The sequence below is a fragment of the Choloepus didactylus genome, chromosome 10 (assembly GCF_015220235.1).
Source record: "Choloepus didactylus isolate mChoDid1 chromosome 10, mChoDid1.pri, whole genome shotgun sequence".
In the NCBI taxonomy this organism is placed as follows: domain Eukaryota; kingdom Metazoa; phylum Chordata; class Mammalia; order Pilosa; family Megalonychidae; genus Choloepus; species Choloepus didactylus.
This window is the reverse complement of record NC_051316.1, coordinates 32,306,073-32,325,327: the sequence shown is the minus strand read 5'-3', so window position 1 is coordinate 32,325,327 and position 19,255 is coordinate 32,306,073.

Sequence of the window (19,255 nt, the reverse complement as noted above, 5' to 3'; positions counted from 1 at the left end):
GTGTCAGGCATTGCTATAATTATCTATATCATTAATCAGGGAAGAGATTCGCTTGGATGGGAGAGAGAGTCTCCATATGTGCAGAAGATTCTATGTGAAAAGTATTGGAGCCTTTCAGAATTAGAAGGGATTTCCTTCTATTTTCCAATGAAAAACCTGAGATTGAGAGGGAAGGGCTAAGTGATTGATCCAAGGTTGCCAAATTAGACAGAGCCAAAGTCAATACTGACAACATGGTCAAGTCTTGTGAGAGGGGGTGTATGGGAGCAGAGGTGGAGATTCAAGAAAGAGGTGTAGAGGTACAAGTTTCAGACAGTCTTTGAGAGCCAGAGCAGGGATGTGTGAGTGTGTTTGTGTGGTGGTGTTTTGTCTGGGTCTGGCTGCAGAAGTGGAAGGTGGAGGCCACGGAACAATTTGGGCTTGCTGAGGGTCCTGCTCATTAATACATCTGATGGACAATGAAGAATGGAAATAGGCCTTAGTGTTGGGAATGGGATTGTCCAGGGCACCAGAAACAGGCCCATCCAGGATGCCAGAGATGGGGGGCAGTGAGGAAGATGGGGAATGCAGAACTCCAGTATACAAGGGGTCACATGGCCTGGCCTGCCATTCCACCAGCCACCCAGGTCATTTACAGGAGCTTCTACTCCTGGAGTAGCACAGAGAAGACTATCTCTGAATCCTGTCAGGTTGGGGAAGGATCAGGGCAGACTGCAGGAGGCTGGCCACTCACTATGAATAATTTAGAAGAGACTGGGACTTATAGCTATTAGCAGCTGAATTTATCAGTCATTAATAACTTTTAACATTATAGAACCCAACCCAAAAAGATCTAAAACAATTTCCTAACTGTCTCATATAGGATGTGACCTTGGGAAAGATACCTAAGCACATATAAAAAGACTAAAGCAGACAATGTCTAAAATGCTAAGTTTTACTTTAAGATCCTCATTTATAGAATTTAATTTCAGTTCTAAGTTTTTTCAGGGAATAAATCAGCTTTAATTGGTGCTCTTTATTCACTATGATACTAACATTTCCTTGTTGCATATTACCCAGGTTTTGTGTAATGGGAAAAACAGGTAGAAGGCTCCTTTCTGCTTGAGGATGATAGATGGACATACCTGGCTTGAGTCCTGTGTACTCAGGCCAAGCAGCAAAAGGCAGTGTAGCTGGGATGGAGGAAATACAGGCCAGAAGAGCCACAACCATACTAGGGTTGACTGACATGAGTTCCAGATATGAGGGGCAGGGTGAGGATGGAAAGAGAACGCCTAGTGAAATGGGCAGCCCAAGTAGCAAGAGAAGAACTGGGAAAGCATGACAGGCATGAAACTCTCAGGACCAAATCTTCAAACAGGGATATTGTGTGGGTAACTGTCCTAAGCTGTGGGTTGGATATCCCATATCAGAGAGGTCTAATACTTCTTTCATTTTCTACTTGTCTTAGTTTACCAGGCTGCTATGACAGATACCATACTATGGATTGGCTTAAACAACAGGAATTATTGCCTCACACTTTTGGAAGCTAGAAGAACAACATCAAGGTCCCAAAAAGCCATGCTTTCTCCTAGAGTCTGTAGTATTCTGGTACTGGTTTGCCGGCAATCTTTGGGGTTCCTTGGCTTGCATCTCTACCTCCATCACATGCCATCTCCTTCTGGCTTCTCCTTCTCCTGCTTAGTTGTCTTTGTCTGTGTTGAGATTTCTTTTCCTTATAAAGACTTCAACCACGTAGACTCAGGCCCATCCTGATTCAATTTGGCCTCATCTAAATAGGATCTTTGAAGACCTTACTCTCAAATAGTCTATACTTGAACTAATAAAAACTTCAAAGGTCCTATTTATCAATGGGTTCACACCCACAGGAGTTGGGATTGAGACTTGAAATGTCTTTTGAGGGGTACATGACTCAATCCCCCTCTTGATGAAAGTTTTAATTTGTTATATATATCGAGACATTTTGGAGTCTTTCTTTTGGGAGCCTGTGCTGAAGATGACCTCTTTGGGCACAGGGCTCTGGGCTATACTCCAGATTCTTCCTCTGAGATCAAGTTTGGCTGCCTATAACTGAGAACCCCAATAGGGGACTTTGGCAAAATAGAGGTTTATTTCTCCTTTATGTAAAAAGGATCTGGAAGTAGGTAGTCTAAGGCTGAGATCAGACAGTTCAAGTTCATTGTCATCAGTGAGCCAGGCTCCATCATTTTTTCTAGTCTACCATGTTAGCTTCCAGGTTCAATATGTCATGTGGGCTTCAAGCACTAAATCTGAGTTTCAATGTGGAATAGAGAAGAAAAAGGAGAAGGGCCAAGGGTACACCTCTCAGCTGAGTCAAGGAAGGCACTTTAATGGAAGCGGCATTTAACAACTTCTGCTGACATCTAACTGGCTGCAAGGAAGTCTGGGAAATGTAGTCTTTTAACTAGGCTGTTGCTGCCTACGGTATAACACGGTAGTGTTAGTGAAGAAGAGGAAAATGGTTATTACATAGGCAATTATCAATCTCTGCCACAGATTATCCTCATCCCTATTATAGTCTTTCATTCCTCTCCTTATCCTATATCAAAATTTTCCTCACCTGTTTCCAATTCCTGGCTCTTTTCCTAGATGTTTATTTATTTATTTATTTATTTATTATTTTTATTATTTTGCTAACATGTCAGTGGCTGGGAGGGCTTAATACAAAAGGGTACTTCAACAATGAACTGTTAATGGCAGAATTTCAAGTAATTATGGCAATTGGAAGATAAAGTGGAAGGAGGAAAGAAATTGTATGCTTTACAACTAGAAATTTTGTTACCTCTTCCTCCGATCACAAAGACTTATTTCTTCCCCTCCGCCTATCTTTGGCTTTCAGAGCTGTGTTGAACAATGCCTTACCTCCAGGCTTCAGGCTGCTCTAAGTTTCAAGTCACTGAGTTTTATCCCTGGTTGTGCAAAAGAATAAAAAACAAACAAACAAACAAAAAAACAAAGCCCTCTTTTCAAATTACGTGTATCTATGCTCTATCACAGTCTCTGAGGTTGAATTATGACCATGTGTCTTTTGAAAAGCTCCTCAGTTGTTTCTGGTGAACATTCAGTGGTGAGAATTGTTTTTAGATAATTCTGATGGATTGGGATGTTTTAAATGCTTCCGCTTCATCTCAAATGTAAACAGAGGGGATTTAACATTGACAATGCCTCCTCTCACTCCCACCCCTCAACCACTGCCCCTTAGTCCAACCAGGGAAGCAGTGCCTCGGAATATGGAATATCTGGAACTCTCCGTCAGTACCTGAATCCCAAGATCTGTTACTGAGGGGTTCCTGCTCTGGTTGCCTGATAGGGATTCTACAGTTTGCTGAATTAGACTTTTCCTTGTACTCTAGTTCCAAATTCGGTGGTTACCTGATTCTACAATTTACTGCAGTGAACATCTGGTATTTGTGTCTGGGAACACCTCTTCTTTTGGGACATAATTCCCATCCTGTTCCACATGGTTCTGATGGGCTGTCAGTCAGAAGGCCCTGTTACCATGGCCACCACAGGGTTGGCACACAACTGAAAGCTGGGTCCATCAGACTCTGTTTTCCACAAATTCGAATCTTTAGCAAATGTGGTGGGAGGAGAACCTTAAGAAGAGAGTCTATACATTCCTGAAGCTGGAATTCCTGGAACTTTGAGTCCTACTTTTCCCAAATTTTGTTTGTTAAGAAATTTCTTTGATTTTTCAGTTACTAAGTATGCTCTCGATCAGTTCATTTTTCTTACTTGAGTTAGAGTTGATTTTTGTTATTTGCAGCCAAAGAACCCTCAGTAAGACAAAAATTGTTAAGAGAGAATGGTTTCAGGTTATAGGTCTTCAAGGAAATGTGGTTTATTAGAATTGGTTATTGAACCTAAATGGAGAAAAATAGAGCAAAATTCTCATTTATGTGCCAAGTTATGTAGAGGCAGGGTATGGACTGACAAAACTGCTGACTTAATTGTCACCTTTGGTTAGGTAGGACACAATGTACACTAAAGGTGAAGCCCTTGAGAACTAGGTAGCTGTTGCTCTGAACCAGTTCAAAGAGAATGAGAAATGCAGATAGCATAGGTGTAGGATGGTTTCTTCTCACATCACTGGACATTTTAACAACCCTCAAACTTTCTTATCTCGAGCCACAGAATAACACTCAGGAGGATCCTGGGTCTGTGATGCTTTCCCTAAGCCACTGCACCAGCTCTGGATTTCCCACCTCTGCACTTGTTGTTTAATGAGAAAAAGAAACTTCTTATTTAAGTCACCATGCTTGGGTTTCTGTTACATGTAACTAAATGAAACCCCAACTGATTAAAGTGCCAAGAGACTTGCTCTGTGGGTGATGATGGACCCATGGACAGATGCTTTAAGGATTGGAGTCTAGTCTCCAAATGTTGAACCAGTATTTGCTTTTTTGGGGTGTTTCATTTTGAACCTGGGATAGGATGAGAATTTGATATTATGGCATAGAGGAAAGGGCATCCATTGGAATTGCTTGGTGAGGCATGGGCTTTTATTTAAGCCAGATGGTAGTGAGGCCCCTTGGCAGCAAGCAGCCTAAGAATTAGGCACATGATTCTTCCCACATGAGAATGTCACCCAGGTAAGACTACCAGCCTGGTGAAGCAGAGGGAGACAAGTGGGCACAGCTAGCTACATGTGCCCAGTTATCGCCAATCAGTGAAGCCACCTCAGCCCCCAGGGGCAGAGTGGTTAAAGTCAGAGAGGAGCCTGGGTTGTGCTTAGAAGTAACTATTCTCCTGAAAACAAGGGGCAGGGGGAAACATTTGAGTCCACTGCACCTTGCTCCTAGACTTTCTAACACTCTGCCAAAGCCTTTCATATGACCTGGTCATCCTGCATTTACCCAGGCCTCCTCAGCCCTACCCCATAGCTTATTCCATCCATCATGTTTAAGAATGAGAAAATGTATGTCAATCACGATAGTAAATATCCAGTATAGCAGATAACATCATTATTTTTATTGTTATTATTAAAACAGGAGAGGTGGTTTAGTATGTTAGAGAAATTATGAACCAGAGAGAGACCTGGGGCATATTCCTGATTCTGCAATTAGCTAGCCAAACAACTTGGCAAGTTATCTTCTCTGTGGGCAAGCTATCTTCTCTATGGGCCTTACTTTCCTTATATGTGAAGCGTGTGATAATTTTTGTGCTGGGTACAACTCCATGGGGCACCATTCATATAGACTACAAGGTTCATTGTATTCTCTGGAGTTGTGCAGCGTGGAGGCCCCAGAGTTGCTAACTTCCCTCAGTGCCGGAGCCCAGTAAAAAACTGTGACTTTCTTGGCTTGGAGTCGATGCAAGCTGATCCACCTTCTCCACAATCAAGTAATCCATAGTCAATCAATGTTGAAATGCACACGAGGGAATTAGCCGGCCCTGCTGTAATGAGCTTTATGCTTGTGAGATTCTAGTAAGTATCAAGTGGGAAATGGCAAATATAAATCTGACACAGCTAGGAGGGAAGCAGAATGCCTACACATCTTCTGAAGTTCTAATCTCTAGGGGGGGTGGCCAATCAGGCTGACCACTGGGGTCTGAACTCTGAGCTTTGAGGACCCCCAGGGATACTTTCTAGAAGGCTATAGGAACTTCAAAGGAGGTTGGGTGGGAACAGGAGGGCCAGCCAGTGCTAAGAAAAACTTGAGGCTCCCATAGATATGCATGTGAATTATCTACTGGGGATGGTTGCCTAGCAACAGTATTTCCCTCCCCCTCCACACCGTCTTTAGGCTGCTTATTTCCTTCTTGTGACATCTCGACATTTTTCCTCTTTTAATATTAGCTTGGTGTTTGTAATAACTGGTTTTCTCTAAGATATAATGCTGTCAGTGGGGTGTATCATAAAAGGGTAAAGAGCAGATTGATTTGCTGGTGTCATTTGGAAAATATGTGATCCAAGCATCTCCTTAAAAAAGTTAATGCTCAATATCATTAGTCATTAGGGAAATGCAAATCAAAAGCACAATGAGATACAACTTCACCCAGTAAGGGCCATTATAGGATGGCCATAATAAAAAAATAAATAAACGAAAATAAGTCTTGGTGAGGATGTGGAGACATTGAAACTCTCATACATTGCCAGTGAGAATGTAAAATGGCGCAGTTTCTACAGAAAGCAGTTGTTAGTTCCCAGCAAGTTAAACATAGAATTACCATATGACCCAGCAATTCCATGGCTAACTATATCCCCAAAAGAATTGAAAACATGTGTTAAAAAAAAAAAAAGAAAAAAAAAAAAGAAAACATGTGTTAAAACAAAAACTTGTGCACGAATGTTCACAGCATCACTATTCACAATACTCAAAACAGTGGACATAACCCAAATGCCCACCAATAAATGAATGGATAAAAAATGTGGTCTCTCTGTACAATGGAATATTATTCAGCCATAAAAAGGAATGAAGTACAAATATATACTACAAAATGTATGAAAATTGAAAACATTACGCTAGACACAAAGCCAGTCCCAGAAGGCCACATAGTGTATGATTCCATTTTTAGGACATGTCCAGAACAGGCAAATCCATAGAGACAGAAAGTAGATTATTGGTTGCCAGAGGCTGGGGGAAGGGGGAAATAGGGAATCACTTGGGTACAAGGTTTCTTTTTTGGGGGTGAGGAAAATATATTGGGGCTAGATAGTAGTGATGGTTGCACAACATCGGGAATGTACTGTATACCACTGAAATGTAAAATTTTTAATGGTAAATTTTATGTTATGCATATTTTACCACACTAAAAAAAAAAAAAAAAAAAAGGCCCACTTTTGGCCATGTAGCAAAAGTAGACATCTGGATTAAAAGTGGAGTTCTAAAAAAGGAAATACCTAAAAATCCTGTCCCCTTATGAAGATCTCCATTCCATACAACACTCTTCTGCTATCATATCCATAGCAGATGATCAAGTGGAAGTTTCTGGTTGAATGCAGTTGTATTTTGGTAAATGTCTAATAACTGGTTCTCCAGAAAAGAGCAAAATAGAATCATTTATAACAGTTGCCAATACCTGTGGTGTAAATACTCCCACTATGGCTGATTTCAATCTATCAATGTGCTGTCCCTGATTACAAAATCGGGAAGTGATGTGCACAGTCAGCGCTCATAAGTAGTGGCTCTGGCATACCACAGGTATAGTTCTAAAGCTTACTATTTACAGCAGAAGAATTTCAGACCTCTGCCAATAATCCCACAAAACCCAAATCCAAAGAGGATTTAGTTCAAAGGGTAAAGTGTTCAGAAAACAAAACCCAAAGCAGGTTCAGTTCTGTTAACTCACACATGTGATTAACTTGAGCCTCTGGAAAAACAAGGGACGAAGAGAGAATGCAATCCTTTAGTGAAGTGCCTAGAACATCATAAGTATTCAGTTATCACTTACAAAATATCAGCGATATTTGAGTATTGACTATACTCCTATTTACTTAATATTGTTCTTTAACTTGAATTTATTTATATCCTTCTTTAGAAACTTAGCTTCATCCAATGCAACTATATTCATTAAAGCATTGACTCAGTGAACTGGTTTTCAAATACACAGAACAATTTTTAACCATTAAAATAACAAATGTTCCTCAGATAGAACCTAAAATCACCTATGGTAACTGTACCAAACTTTGTGAAACAATGCACTGAGTAAATGTTGGCCATTATTATTAATATTTATCTTTGGAATCTGAGCATCCAAAGACTCCCTCTAATAATGGAGGTGGTAAATTCTCCACACTCTATTTAGATGAATCATCAAGAAACTTAGCTCCAAATATCCTAAAAAGCCTGGAGGAAAAAGCTATTTGACCTTTCTTTAAAGGTCATTGCTGCTAGGCAATCCCTTGCTTCTGGGATGTTGACCACAGTTCGGAGATTTTATTAAAGCACCTATCTTGTTGGGGGTGGAGCCAAAGGAACACATTCTGCCTCTAATGTTTCTGCCCAGGAGGGAGTGGTACTGAGCTCAGAGAGGACAGCAGGCATCCATTCAGAGGTGCGCATGAATTTCCTTCCCTTTTCAGGCATATCCATGGCAGTTGTGTTTTGTAGGCAGCAGATGATAGATTGGAAAATGAGCTGTGCATTTCACCCGTGGGTCTGCTGCCTGCTGCCTGGGTGACTGCTGGCTGGTCTCCCAACCTTGGCCTCCTTGTCCCTCAAAATACAGCAGGAGGCTGTATATCCCACTAAGGGGAAGATCCGATTCCAGAAATGGGAGATATTTTACCTCATTCTCCCTGTTGAGCTGATCAATGGCTGTTATTTACAACAGTAACAAAGGGTAGGTAATTTTCTTTTCATTTATTGATTTTTAACCCTAGCGGAGAGAGCTTCTCCGCTGTAAATCTGGAAGAGAGTTCCAAGCTTCTGAATTACAATTCTTGTTTTCAAGGGGACTGTAGCATTCAAACAGAAATCCAAATCAAAACTTAACTTCCTCAGGTGGTTAATGGAATCCAAGAAAGAGTTTCTTCTAATTACCAGCTGTCTTCTGATGGAAGGGTTTATCTGTATTCATCCATGACTGGTAAATTCATAATTTATGGAGCCCTACACAGCCACTTGCCTTATAGCCCTCATTTTATAACACTGATGTCTTTGAGCCAAAGAATGCTTAACACATTATTTGGTAATGTTGATAAGCCTTGACTGATTGTTCCTGAAGTAAGTGCTATGGAAAGGGAAGTCGTTTCTTGATTCATCTCACCTTCTTCCCTAGTCAGTGCCCCATGGCTCCTTTCTCCCACTCACAGACACATAAGGCTGGAAGTTATAGGAAAACAATTTTTACATCTAGTTCCTGAACCTAACTTTGCTGAAGAAGTCAAGACAGCTGAGTGCACTTTTCAGCCTTGAAAATGTCTTTTTAGCTTTCCAATATCAGTGGTGAGCTGCTGGTAATGTATTTTCTCACATTTTAGGGCTCAGTGATTAGGATTTTTTTCTTGGCAGCAGGTACCTGACCTTCCAGTTTCTCAAGAGAGCAGTCATGATGGGAAAGGTCTCATTCAGGAAGAGGACTTTTGCCTCAAGAAGACTTGAACATATGTTTGGAGAAAGTTAAGTCTAAGTTTCTGTGAAGGAGGCTGTCCTTGGAGCAGAGAAGGCCAGCCACCAGCAGATTGGTGCAAAAAGGACCCATGTGGATGGCAATAATGCCAAATGCATCACTGAGAAGACTCCTGAGCAAAGTAGATTTAATCGTGGGCAACTATTGTCTAAGAAAAGACTTAAAGTCTCAAAAATCCTGACTTGAAATCCCTATGCAGTAGGAGACGCTAACCCTGCTTATAACTGTGCCTAAGAGTCTCCCCGAGTGCCTCTTTGTTGCTCAGATATGGCCCTCTCTCTCTAGCTAAGCCACCTTGGCAGGTGAACTCAGCTGCCATTCCTCCTACGTGGGACCTGACTCCCAGGGGTGTAAATCCCCCTGGCAACGCAGGAGATGACTCCCTGGAATGAATCTGGACCCGGCATCGTGGGATTGAAAACATCTTCTTGACCAAAAGTGGGATGTGAAATGAAACAAAATAATGCTTCAGTGGCTGAGAGGTTTCAAATGGAGTCGAGAGGTCACTCTGGTGGACATTCTTATGCACTATATAGATAGCCCTTTTTAGGTTTTAATGTATTGGAATAGCTAGAAGTAAATACCTACTCCAATCCAGTAGCCTTGACTCTTGAAGTTGATTATATAACAGTGTAACTTACAAGGGGTGACAGTGTGATTGTGAAAACCTTGTGAATCGCACTCCCTTTATCCAGTGTGTGGATGGAGGAGTAGAAAAATGGGGACAAACACTAAATGAAAAGTAGGGTGGGATGGGGGCGATGATTTGGGTGTTCTTTTTTACTTTTATTTTTTATTCTTGTTCTGATTCTTTCTGGTGTAGGGAAAATGTTCAAAAATAGATTGGGGTGATGAATGCACACCTATATGATGGTACTGTGAGCAGCTGATTGTACACCATGGATGGTTGTATAGTATGTTAATATATTTCAATAAAACTGAATTTAATTAAAAAAAAAAAGTCCCTGTGCAGGGGAAAAACAATCCATGGTGTGTGTGATGCCCCGGGCTGGTGGGTTCTGCGGGTTCCAGGAGGTGCTTGGCGTTGTAGCCCGTTTTGTGATAGCAAGTAAGGCAGGCGCTTCACTCTTTTGAGTGTCAGTTTCCTCAGCAGAAAATGAGTCGAACAAAATGCGTTCTCAAGTACCTTCTAGCTCTAAGACTCTATGGCTTAATTAGTTCTCTTTACTTTTGGAAACCCACTTATTTCTCTGAACAGGTAATTCACATTTCTATCTGGGTATCCATGAGAGTAAGAGCTCCTAGAGTCTGATTCCCCTCTCGCCAAGGCATTTCTGCCTTTCATTTTCTTGTCTGGACTTAGAATTCACTGCCAGGGAATACCACGTGTCACATCTTAAGTCCCTCCTGCTTATTCTCACCAAATGAAAATTGGGAGGCATGTAATGGTATAGAAAGAATATAAAAGGCTTTGGGGTCAGAGAGACTTAAATTCAGACTCCAGCCCACCCATTTGAGTAACTACTCAAGGTACCCTCTTTTGTAAAGTGGGAATAAAAATATCTTACCACAAGGAATGGTTGAGAGGATAATTAAATGCTTTCCCTATCTCAAAGGCATTTAGTGGCCTGCCCATTCACAAGTCACCTTGCCGCCCCCTTCTTAGAGACTTGCATAGCCACATGCATGAGTGGTCCTGCACACTCTTCATCAGTTCCTTTACCTCTTCATCTGCACTGACATTTTCTCTTATTCTGCCTGAGTTATTGACTGTTGTGGCCGTAACAGGGTCATTTCGTCATCCCTAAATGCGTGATTGCCGAAAATCAACTTCAGTGTCCCATTATCTGACTGCTATCTCCTGTCTCTACCTCCATTACTCGAGTTTCCCACTCCAGCAATTCTTCAACCTCAACTCAGATCTTTTGATCTTACCATATTTTGACTATCAGACACTTCAGCATACCCTCATTTTACTCCTTAGTCAGTGTTGTGCCCACTGAACCAGCAGCAGGACTTGTTCCAAAAAAATAAATAGGGGGAAATCCAGCTGGGACTGCTCCAAACCACCCTGCAGTGGGGCTGGTTGTGATTCCAAAGAAAGAGGCAGTAAACACTAGGGTGATCATCCAAAAGCACTTGTTTGGGAACTTACATACAAGTATTGTAACTACCTTGCAGGAGACAGTGAGACAGCAAGTTCACTTGAGTATTTCTATACCTATGGCAACTGCTCTACACTTTATATGTGGTTGAGAAACAAAGGCCCAAAGCCCCACCCTCTTCACGTGGTTAGACTTTCTGATAAGCACCCTAAGGCTGCAGTGTGGCTGACCCCACCCTCTCAATGGGGGCAGTGGCACTGATGGAGATGGTTCCCTCTGGTGTACCATGGGGCAGCAATAACAGCAGCTGATTGTCTCATTAAGCCAGTTCTATAGCCTGGTTTTGGATGTCGTTCCTGGAAACTTAGCTTCAGCAGCCCTGGTTCTCTAGCCCTCTGTGCCAGTTTGAATGTATTATGCCCCCCAAAACGCCATTATCTTTGATGCAGTCTTGTGTGGGCAGGTGTATTAGTGTTGATTAGATTGTAATTCTTTGAGTGTTTGCATGGAGATGCGACCCACCTGTAAGAAAGGAATAAGTTTCGTTTTCACACAGAGACAGCATGGAATAAGGGAAATGGAGGCAAAACCAGTTTAAACAAGCCCCAGACAAAGAGAAGAGAGAATCTGCCTGCTCCTTATATGGAAAAGTAACCATAGTTACTGGAATGTAAAGAGATATGAGGTAATATCAGAGGCGGGAACTCACAGCAAAAAAAAAAATAAAAATTTGGGGGGGATAGGCTGATCAGTTCAAAATCTCAATAATGAGCTAGTTGGCTCTCTAGGATTGGCTGTACAAATTAAAATCTCAAAAGATGAATTAGTTAGTGTTCTCGGATAGGCTGTAACCTCTGTAGTACCCAATCAATGGGGAAGCAGGGGAGGGACTTGCAAATTAGGAGTAGGAAATTTAAAGATTGCCATTCTCTTCCTCTGGCGCGCCAGCCTTCCTTCCATGTGTTTGGCTGGACGCCCTATTTTGCAAGATCGTAAATAAATTTTTTCTCCTCCAGAACCGAGAGAGCGTTTATTCCCTTACAGGTACCGCTTTATTTCCGACACCACCCAACTGTAGGTGATAACTCTGATTGGATAGTTTCCATGGAGGCCTGGCCCCGCCCATTCAGCTTGGGCCTTGATTGATTTACTGGAGCACTATATAAGCTCAGACTGAAGGAGCAAGCTTGCTACAGCTAAGAGGGACACTTTGAAGAACGTAGAGGAGCTGCAGCTTACAGAGACATTTTGGAGATGGCCTTTGAAAGCAGACTTTTGCTCCGCAGAAGCTAAGAGGACAAGCACCCCAAGAGCAACTGAGAGTGACATTTTGAAGAGAAGCTGCAGCCTAGAGATGAATGTCCTGGGAGAAAGCCATTTTGAAACCAGAACTCTGGAGCAGACGCCAGCCATATGCCTTCCCAGCTAACAGAGGTTTTCCAGACGCCATTGGTCATCCTCCAGTGAAGGTACCCGATTGTTGGTGACTTACCTTGGAAACTTTATGGCCTTAAGACTGTAATTTTGTAACCAAATAAACCCCCTTCGTAAAAGCTGATCCATTTCTGGTGTTTGTGAAAAGGCAGCATTAGCAAACTGGAACAACCTCCTAACAATATCTTTTTAATGAACTCCTCTTCTGAATACTTGGAGTCAACTTTGATAGCTTGCAAATAAGAACTCTGACTGAGAGTAGAGGATGAGAAAGCGCGGTCAGTGCGTTCAACCTTAGAAAGTCATGTGGAAACAAAGAGTGCTAGTAGGCTGTGGCAACCAGCCTCCAAGATGACCCCATCTTAGATCTGATCATTGCCTCTTAGTTTTTATGCACTTCTGTTGTCCCATCCCATGTTGAATAAAGGCTGATCTATGTGACCACTAGAGTACAGTGGAAATAATATTGTGACTTCCAAAGCTAGTTCACAAAGGCATTATAGCTTCTGCCTTGGTGTCTTCGTTTGCTCACTCTGGGAGAAAGGCCGTCACCGTATTGTGAGAACACTCAAGCAGCCCTGGTGGTGATGCCCAGTGAAACAGAAACCAACTTGCCAGCACCGATTTTCCAACCATGTGAATGATCCGCCTTGGAGGTGGATCCCCCATTCCCATCAAGCCTTTGGATACTGCAGCCTGAGCTGGCATCTGACTGCTATTTGTGAGATATCCTGAGCCAGAAGCACCCAATCGAGCTGCCCTTGGCTGCCTGACTCATAGCAACCATGGGAGATAAGATACAGCTATTGTTTTAAGACTCAAATTTTTAATGTGATTTATTATGGAACAACTGGTAACTGAAACATGGTATAAGGATTTAAGGATGTGTTTGTTTTTATAGGAAACGGGAGAGCTGAGCCTCCCTATATAATGAGAAGAAAGGGCCAGAGGACATGTAGAGATCTGTTGATTCAAGAAAGAAGAGAAATGAAAGGAAGGAATACAATCAAACATAAAGGGATAGCCTTGGCAGGGAAGAGAGAATTATTTCTTTTTCATAGGAAGAAGGAGGGTTTAAGATTGTTAAGGGTCAAGGATGAGAATGAAGGAGATGGTAGATTGAATCTACTCCTCCTCCAAGAAGGAATCAAACAAAATCATCAAAGAGTAAGGGATCTGGAATGAAAGGGTCTGTTTTTTAAGCTTACATTTATTTAGTGTTGATTTCGTGCCAGACATTGTGCTAAGTGCCTTCCATGTAGAATTTCAGTTAGTCATTAGACTGACTCTATGAGAGGGGCCCATTATTTTCTTAATTTATAGATGAAGAAGCTGAGGCTAATAGGAGTTAAAGAAGTGGTGAGGTGAACCAGTTCTGTTGAGATCCAGAGGGCAAGCTCTTAAATCACTGTGTACACTCCTGGAGTGGTTTACTTTAGAAAATGCTGAGGAGTTTTTAAAAGTTGAGTATTTGTGAGATGACTCAAAAGGAGAAGAAAAAGAGTTCCTCAAGAAAATATAGAATGATGCTGACCTTCATAATTTCAACACAAAAACAGCCACAGAGATCAGCAGGATCTTTCTTAGCTGTTTAAAGAGGCTTTGTAATATCCCCAAATAGCCAGATAAATCAAGTAACACTTCAAGAGTAGACACATTTCTGTATGGAAAAATATAATGAAACTTCAATCTTAAAACCAAAACATTATGCACATTCCAGTTCCTTTCTTGGAAGGGTAAAGATATCTGGGCATTTCGTGGAGTGATTTGAAGAGGCTGCCTCTATTAATATCTAATTCTCTACATTAAAATAACAAAAGATGACTGCTTCTTTGTTGAAAATGTGTGCCTACATGTCAGGTATCTGGCTGGAAAGGTGATTTATTCCATTTGGGCCAAGGCAGGAGAGTAAAATAAAAAAAGGGCACCTTGCTTTCAAAAACTGAGTTGGCCTGATTTTTTAAAGCTACAGTGATTAAAATTGTATGATACCAGAGCAAAAATTGACAGAGCACTGAGATAGGATAGCCATCAGACAGGCTCCTTAGTTTGTTTTAGAAGAGAATATATGATTAAGGAAACAGCACAAAAATAGGGAAGAAGTAGATTACGCAGGAAATGATCCAGGTAAAAGCCAGTATCCTGTTTAATTAGGAATGAGATAAGGATGCTTACTATCAGCACTATTTTGCCTTGTTCTTAGAAAATGTATAGATTAATTATACCCTCCTTCATGGGGAAGAGTTTTCTAAGCAAGAACACTGTGGAAGAAATTACAAAGAAAGATTCATTATTTTGACTATATTCAATTTAAAATAAAAATTAAAAAAACATGACTAAAAAGATGTACCAAAATTAACAGGCTAATGGCAATGGCAATTGGGGAAATGGAGCAAATGGTAATATAGATAAAGCGTTAATAATCTGAATAGATTAACATCTCTAATAGCAGTAGCATCCCAACAATAAAAGAGAGACCAAGGACAAGTATGGAGGAAGTCACAGAAGAAACAAAAATGCCATTAAACATTTGAAAGATGTCAACCACACTGGTTAACAAAGAAATGCAAATTAAAACAATGAAGTGGTCATTGTTAGGTCATTCCTCCTAAGAAACTGTGGAACTTGAAATGGTGGGATCTGAGGTAGGAGAGTGGGACGGTCCTGCTGGGGGGAGAATAGTAGAAACAGTCTTTTCTGTAAAGCAATTCAGCGTTAGGTCTGAGTTCATACCTTTTGACCCAGCAGGTGTCCTTCTGAGAATTTATACAGGAGAAATCATCAGAAAGTCAAAGAAAGATTTATATACAAGGATGTGAATCACAGTGTTTTCTATAAGGGTTAAAAATATCTAAAGATGTTTAAGAATACAAGAACACTTTAAAAAATAAAATTTAGTTATGTAAGAATGTAAAGTTGTTAAAATCATATTCTTCAAGCATTTTTAGTGGTATGAAAATAATCATGATATGTGAAAAAACAGGATACGACCGATAAACTTTATGCTCCCAACTATGTAAAATAAAGAATTCCACTGGAAACAGACAATGCAATATCTTCAAGTAAAAAAAGGTATACCAAATATTAAATATTAAATTAAATATAAATATTTTAAAACAGGTGTACCAAAATATTTACAGGGCTTAACATTTGGTGATAGAAATTCAGGTGGTTTTAATTTTCTTCTTCAGTGTTCTCCACATTTTCTTTAATTAATTAAAACTTTCCATGATAAACATGGGCCATAGGACTTTTTAAAGTCAATAGGGTTCCAAACATGAGTAGAGAATTAGTCATTGTTTCACCTTCAAAACTGTTGGAGATGAGAGATGAGATAGGGATTCCCAAGAAATCTGAACTCTGGTTGGGGATCATTTGGAGGCATTCCAAATGAGCCTCAGTGAATTCCTCCTCCATACAAACTCAAGAAAGGGAGAGGAGAACAGAAGCTAATTAGATGGGCCCCCAGTGGTTTTAGTCAAATACGCATCACCTGGCGATGTTGTTAAAGTGCGGATCTAAATTAGTAGATCTGGCTGGGGCCAGAGCTTGTGCATTTCTCACAAGTTCCCAGGTAATGCCCAGGCTGCTGGTTCAGGGGCCACACTTGGAGTAACAAGTCCCTGAATTAAGGCACAACCCAGCATTCCCTGCTTGCAAATATAAAAGATTTAGAAACAAGTCTAATCAGCAGGCATTAATTAGATGAGTAGCATGCATCTAGTATGTGTGAGACCACAGCTTGGGAGATTGTTCTGGGGTTATGGGGTCAGTGGGACAGTAACAAATGACCTCAAAGTGCAAGTACATTTGCATGCAAAATCATGCATAAAATGCAAGTTCCCAAATACAGCCCCCTCACACACACACACACAATACATTAATGTGGTAACTTTGTTACTATTGATGAAACAGTATTGTTATGATTATACTATGAATAATAGTACATAGTATACATTAGGTTTCACTGGGTTGCACAGACCTATGTTTTAAAAAAAAATTTATTCTCGTAACATATATACAACCTAAAATTTTTCCTTTTAAGCACATTCAAATATATAAATCAGTGCTGTTACTTAGCTTCCCAATGTTCTGCTATCATGCCACTATCCATTACCAAAGCATTTCTATCACCTCAAACAGAAACCCTGTACCAATTAAGCATCAATTCCCCATTCCCTACATCCACTCCAGCCCCTGGTAACCTATATTCTAGTTTCTGACTCTGTGACTTTGCTTATTTTAATTATTTAATATCAGTGAGATCATATGGTATTTTTTGTGTGTGTGTTTGGCTTATTTCAGTCATGATGTCAACAAGGTTCATCCAGTTGTCACATGTATCAAAACTTCATTTCTTTTCATGGTTGTATAACATTCCACTGTGTATATAAACCACATTTTGTTTATGCATTCATTCTAATCTGTTGATAGACACTTGGGTTGCTTCCATCTTTTGGCAATTGTGAATAATGCCGCTGTGACCATCAGTGTGCAAATGTCTGTTTGAGTCCCTTCTTTCAGTTCCTTTGGATATTGTTCTAGTTTGCTAATGCTGCCAGAATGCAAAACACCAGAAATGGATTGACTTTTATAAAAGGGGGTTTATTTGGTTACAAAGTTACAGTCTTAAGGCCATAAAGTGTCCAAGGTAAGTCATCAACAATTGGGTATCTTCACTGGAGGATGGCCAATGATGTCCAGAAAACCTCTGTTAGCTGGGAAGGCACGTGGCTGGCATGTGCTCCAAGTTCTGGTTTCAAAATGGCTTTCTCCCAGGACATTCCTCTCTAGGCTTCAGCTTCTCTCCAAAATGTCACTCTCAGTTGCTCTTGGGGCATTTGTCCTCTCTTAGCTTCTCCAGAACAAAAGTCTGCTTTCAAAGGCCATCTCCAAAATGTCTCTGTAAACTGCTGTTCCTGTCTCTGCTCCTGCGCATTCTTCAAAGTGTCCCTCTTGGGTGTAGCAAGCTCCCTTCTTCTGTCTGAGCTTATATGGTGCTCCAGTAAACTAATCAAGGCCCATGCTGAATGGGCAGGACCACACCTCCATGGAAATTATCCAATGAAAGATCTCACCTTCAATTGAGTGACCACATCTCCACAGAAACATCCAATCAAAAATCTCCAACCCAGTCAACACCACTACGTTTCCTGCCCACACAAGATTGCATCAAAGATAATGGCATTTGAGGGGACATAATACATCCAAACCAGCACAGGTGTATACCTAGAAGTAGGATTGCTGGGTCGTAGGGTAATTCTATACTTAACTTTTTTTATTTTTTTATTTTTTTTATATTTTTTTTTAATCATCATTTTATTGAGATATATTCACATACCACGCAGTCATACAAAACAAATTGTACTTTCGATTGTTTACAGTACCATTACATAGTTGTACATTCATCACCTAAATCAATCCCTGACACCTTCATTAGCACACACACAAAAATAACAAGAATAATAATTACAGTGAAAAAGAGCAATTGAAGTAAAAAAGAACACTAGGTACCTTTGTCTGTTTGTTTGCTTCCCCTACTTTTCTACACATCCATCCATAAACTAGACAGAGTGGAGTTTGGTCCTTATGGCATTCCCAATCCCACTGTCACCCCTCATAAGCTACATTTTTATACAACTGTCTTCGAGATTCATGGGTTCTGGGTTGTAGTTTAATAGTTTCAGGTATCCACCACCAGCTACCCCAATTCTTTAGAACCTAAAAAAGGTTGTCTAAAGTGTGCGTAAGAGTGCCCACCAGAGTGATCTCTCGGCTCGTTTTGGAATCTCTCTGCCACTGAAGCTTATTTCATTTCCTTTCACATCCCCCTTTTGGTCAAGAAGATGTTCTCCATCCCACGATGCCGGGTCTACATTCCTCCCCGGGAGTCATATTCCACGTTGCCAGGGAGATTCACTTCCCTGGGTGTCTGATCCCACGTAGGGGGGAGGGCAGTGATTTCACCTTTCAAGTTGGCTTAGCCAGAGAGAGAGGGCCACATCTGAGCAACAAAGAGGCATTCAGGAGGAGACTCTTAGGCACAAATACAGGGAGGCCTAGCCTCTCCTTTGCAGCAACCGTCTTCCCAAGGGTAAAACTTATGGTAGAGGGCTCAACCCATCAAACCACCAGTCCCCTATGTCTGTGGTCATGTTAGCAACCATGGAGGTAGGGTAGGCGAATACCCCTGCATTCTCCACAGGCTCCTCAAGGGGGCACTACATCTTTTTTTTTTTTTTTTCCTTGTTTGTCTTTTTTCTTTTTTTTTTTTTTTAACTTTCCCTTCTTTTTTAAATCAACTGTATGAAAAAAAAAGTTAAAAAGAAAACAAACATACAATAAAAGAACATTTCAAAGAGACCATAACAAGGGAGTAAGAAAAAGACAACTAACCTAAGATAACTGCTTAACTTCCAACATGTTCCTACTTTACCCCAAGAAAGTTACATAATATAGCAACATTTCAGTGAACTTGTTCCTACTACATCCATCAGAAATTAACAGACCATAGTCATTTCTGGGCATCCCCAGAACGTTAAATAGCTTATCTGTTCTTCTTGGATTATTGTTCCCCCTTCCTTAATTGCTCTCTACTGCTAGTTCCCCTACATTCTACATTATAAACCATTTGTTTTACATTTTTCAAAGTTCACATT